The 5,174-nt window shown below is 41.9% G+C and overlaps 1 non-coding gene across 1 annotated transcript; it reads left to right on the top strand.

The window, feature by feature from the left end:
- Positions 1 to 476: 476 nt before the first annotated feature.
- Positions 477 to 595, top strand: Trnal-caa (transfer RNA leucine (anticodon CAA)). The gene is made up of 2 exons: positions 477 to 514; positions 550 to 595. It is a non-coding gene; the product is annotated as a tRNA-Leu (tRNA).
- The last annotated feature ends 4,579 nt before the right edge of the window (positions 596 to 5,174 follow it).

Raw genomic sequence — 5,174 nt, 5'->3', positions numbered from 1 at the left:
GTACTACTGGGCATTCCACTCGTTAGTTGGCTTATGTGTGCCATAAACTTTAGAAGAAAAAAAAATTAAATCAGTGGTGCAGCAGGCAGCACAGAAATTTTCAATGGTGGGAGAGGCTGAAAACAAATTGCATCAAGGTAGGCGAACTGAACCATTGTAACCACCTATTAGCCTACTCCGTGGCAGAAACAAATCTGGGCACTGGGCTTATGAAAGGTTAAAAAATGTAGGCTTGTAATTGGCCTACTCATGATCAAAGCTGCTGGAATTGTAGGCTGCTGATGCTATTTTGCATTCATCAAATGCTGGCATTTACACAACAATCCAACTTCGTAGTGTAATTTATTTAAGAATCGATTTCGCTATAGTGACAGCATCATCAGCTTATTCAAACAGAATCAATATGCTAGAATTGTAACACGTTGTCTCTTTCTGTCCACGGGTTATGTACACTTATTAGTTCATGCGGAAGGCAAGTCAGGATGGCCGAGTGGTCTAAGGCGCCAGACTCAAGAACATTGTTCTTGGCCGCTGAGCGGTCATTGGGTGTTCTGGTCTCCGAATGGAGGCGTGGGTTCGAATCCCACTTCTGACATTCCTTTTTTTCATTAGTCAAATTCTTGATTTTAGGACATTTTTACTTATCAAAGTTACTGAAACGTTTTCTTCCAAGATGTTCCTAGTTTCCGCAAATCGATCAAATCAGATAACAATGAAAGAATTTATTCACAGTTCATCAAAATAGCTTTTAATTTCGTTGGTTATAGCGCGTGACTTCTGGAACGAAGAAACTTCAAGATCAAGCGCCACTGGTTCGACTCTCAGGGTGTGCGCTTGAGCAGCGCACGTTAAGGATTGCTTATCTCCATTCAGCGGCATCTAATGAATGGAATAATTTCCCAGCAACAAGACTTTAACAATCGGAAACTTTTACTTTGTCAATCTCGGTGACCGGCCTGCGTCAGTGATTCAAACCCTCTAGCTCTAGTCTACAAGTAGCCTATGCGAAAGTGCCAGGATTAAGCTCTACAAGAAGCTTTCCCAGTCCGAGGATATAGATTCAATCAATCAATTTCAACCATCAAAACAAAAGAAAATATCAGATTTGGTGACTGTGCAAATTTAAGATAGTGATTTCCTAACACTGTTTTAGTTTTATAGGCTAGATGCATATTTTAAACCTAACGGCTAACCAGTGCCGGTCTTTGGGGTGTGCAAACCGTGCGATCGCACAGGGCCCGCAAATTAGGGGGCCCGCAATTTACTCAGAAAATGCAGTAATTTTTGTCATTTCCAATGGAAAAATTTCAATTCAATTCGAAAAATGCCAAAGAAAACATGATCTTGTCCTTTTGCTATGTCACCGGACAGCACCATTTTACAATAATATTCATACCTAAATTTTTGTTGAACATGCTTTCAGAATGCACCAAATTCAAAGTAGTTTTTCAAAATTTTCTGAGGAGGCCCCCCAGACCCCCGCCACTGAGTGTCGCCTTCGGCAAACAAGCCTTCAGGTTTCGTCCGCCGGCCGTCAAACCTTCCTCCCCTTTCAAAATACCTAGCTACGCTACTGAATTGGATCATTGTCATAGGGGCCAGCAAAGCATATTCCGCACAGGGCCCGAAATACCCTAAGACCGGCACTGGGCTAACTAACGCCACATCAAACTCCAGTTTACAAATGTTACACGACATAGGCTAGTCATTAAACAAAGTGAGAACCTTGGACTTAATTTGAATGCAACGAAAACCTTCTACATACTATCTCATCAAAGGAAATAACTTCGGTATGCAGATGCACAGTCAAAATACAGAATAGACTACACCGGTCTCACAAGCAGGCCCGTAGCCAGGGGGGGTTCTCAGGGTTCCCGGGAACCCCGCCTTGAGCCGAAAAGGTCCACATTTTGGAGAAGTTGTAATGTACAACTGTACATACGATCACAGAATCAGCTACCTATGATCAGCTGAAACCTTCCAGATAGTTCTGAATAAAGATGTTAATATATTGTTGCTTGTTTAGAACAGGGGTCCGCAAATACTTGTTGGCGCGGACCAAATTTGGCTTAATAAGCGAGTGGACCAAATTTGGCTTAAAGTGCCCCTGACAGGTTGGATCCAAGTATAGTAACTTTTTAAAGCATTTCCTCGCGCAAAATTATACTTAGCGAACTTTTTAATCTTAACCTCGTAGCTTGACTGGTTAGGCGTAATTTAATCAAACGACTGCTCCGCAGCGCCACCACAGGCGAAACTTTATATTTCACTGCTCTAGGACGACTTTGGTGGTATTACGTCATCCTAAGTGGGCGTCGTTAGCAACTGATGAAACAAACGCTTCCTAGATGTAATTGGTGGATCACAGTTTGGTCGGAGTTGGTACAAGCGGTTGCTTTTTTCGAAAATTTATTGTTTTTTGTAGTTTAATAAAACTGTACTGGATACGTTCCTACAAAACCTGAAATATACTTGAAGTGAAAAATGAAGAAATCGTACGAATCATCATTCATATTTAATTCATCGTCACTATTCAAAAATAAATAAAAGTTCTCTCTCTCTCTCTCATAATGTGCCTTCAGTTGGCCATTGAAATTCGGTGTAACGGCCATCTGGATCTGGAAAATTGTTTCGGATTCGCCAAACAATGCATGACGGCATCACAATCCGATTGTTGCTTCCGAGAGCATCACCTTGTAGTATACACTCCAACACATGCCTGTAGGCATTTTTACTTGAGTGGTATTAACAAAATCATCTTCGGTGAAATGAAGAGAACATATAGGCTACGACTAGTTTTGTATGGCCCATCCCACTTTCGAACACTTGAAGAAAGCTTTGTAAACCGCCGATTCTTCTCAGCACTTTGTTTTGTGGGAAAGTGTGAAAAGAAAGCACACGGTCTTTGTCACTGACAATGTCGCATAAACAGCAATTTGTAGGCATTGCCGCAACCATAAATTAAAGGTACTGTCTGTGAAATACTGTTGTTACACTGCAAATAGCTATAGCCAGGTTAGGACAAATAAAAACGTATGAAAATTGTAGCCCTATGAAACTGCCATTTCAATGGAATTGAGATGCAGTTTGATAAAAGTAAACTCAACCTATTTGATCGAAACCTGATAGTAATAATAACTTCACTTTTTCATTTCGGTAATTCTTAATTTGCACATGCTTTAGACCAACAGAGCCCCACACATTCACGTTTTGCAGTAGCCGTACCATACTTTACCAAGTCATCACAGAGAAAGAATGTATCCTTACCGCTTACTGTGACGTCACAGCGGTGTTGCCGTTTTTATTTTCGCAATTGAATGAGTGCCAGATTTGCCGATGTCAACGAAAGTTTGCAAGCGTGTAACTTAGTAGCCTGTTGATATTTTTTACGATTTGCTGGTCAGGGAAGTTTGTTAGTGTCATCTTTTTGGTATCTTGGGTAAATTTAGCGAATTTATTTACCTGTCAGAGGCACTTTAAAGAAAAAAAAAGGACAAAGAAAAAACTTAAAGAAAAAAGAACAATGGACAAAAGAAAAATGGACCAAATTTGGCTTAACAAGCGAGTGGACCTACTAATTGTGGTCGTCATCGTGTGAACTTCTGGGCCCAAGAATCTTTTCTTTTACCACCCCAGATTCACGATGTTCCAGGACTACACTGGAAGGCTACTGGAGAGCAGCCAGTCTTTGGTTTCATCATCCAAGACGCGCAGACCTTCCACTTCGTTCTACAGTCATTGATGACGTGGTCTGCGGTCTGTTTCCAGGGGCGTTGACAGGGGGGTCTAGGTGGTACTTTTGGACCCGGGCCCGGAATATTTAAGGGGCCCGGTTTTAAAAGATTTGCTTTGACTTCAAACATTATCAAGATCTTAATATAATCAGATCTAAAAGGAATTGCCATCAGAGGTTAAAACAGCCCTTCAAGACGTCAGATGGTAAAGTACCGGTACCGGCCCACTTAAGCTCTGTGGTGCTAAAATAGCCACTTCAGCCACCTAATAGTAAAATAAGAATTTAGTTTAGTCTAGTACTGTGTAGTGATTTCCCTAACCACGATTATTTCCCCAACCACAAATAATATTAACCCGAAACACGAATTTCAAAATATACAAGCTAATGTTTGTTTCAACTCAAAAACTGAAATGGCACAGGTAAGAAGATTGCTATCCCTATTTCTGGACTACAAATTAGACCAAAACTGCTTTTCAGATTGCAGCAATTATCAAATGTTTGAATTAGGCCCAAAAACCTTTCCCAAATCAAATTGAAAACTTTCTGATCGTCTGCACTAACTTTGCTGTAAATTGTCTTCTGGTGAGCCTGGAATGACCAGTGAAACATCAATGGAATTGGGAAGTAATAATCTAGCGCCATGTGACAACTAAAAGTTCAAAAAAGTAATCGCCAAATAGAGATAGTAAGTTTCGCGGTTCAGGAAATTTTAAGATTGCGCAAGATTTGTTAAACAACCATGCTTTTGGCATATCAGGTTTGATCTATTCCTCTTAATTTTCTACTTTGAACGGCATGTGTCATCCCCATTTTAAGAGCAACCTTTATATTCATAACATTGTCGATGAAAGGGGACCGAAAATAAATTGGTACCGGGCCCGAGAAATCCTGTCAACGGCCCTGTCTGTTCCTCGGCACCACATTTACCGGAGGTGGAAGAGGCCATTCATCATTGGTGCATGTTTGAGCGGAAAAGCCCGACGCCCATACGAAGACTGTAGAGGCGCACCCATGCCTGTCTTTGTAGTGTCAGGCCTATGGAGCATGTGTCGGCGTAGATGTTTTGTTCATAAGCTTCGTTGATCAGAAGTTGAGCTGCTGGCATGAATGGGTGTCTTGATTTCAGTCGACGGAGGTGCTCATTTGGAGAGCCGAGATCTTGTGGTGGAGAAGATGGTTAGGCTCCAGTGCTCGTCGAATGAGAGACAGAGTGGCTTCTTCACGACGAAGATCAGCGGGTTGGATGCCAGCGAGAATGGGGAGATTGTCCAATGGTGTGGGACGCAGGCATCCAGTCACTGTGCGCAAGGCGCTGTTTATAGCTGTGTTGATGTTGTAGCAGTGAGCACTGCAGCACCAAACAGGTGCACAGTACTCTGATGAAGAGTAGACAAGGGCTAAGGCTGCTATAGGCAAAGTTTCAGCTCTCGCCCCCCAG

This window comes from Aplidium turbinatum, chromosome 13 (genome assembly GCF_918807975.1).
Source record: "Aplidium turbinatum chromosome 13, kaAplTurb1.1, whole genome shotgun sequence".
In the NCBI taxonomy this organism is placed as follows: domain Eukaryota; kingdom Metazoa; phylum Chordata; class Ascidiacea; order Aplousobranchia; family Polyclinidae; genus Aplidium; species Aplidium turbinatum.
Note: the sequence above shows the minus strand (reverse complement) of the source record. Positions and strands in the feature narration are given on the sequence as shown.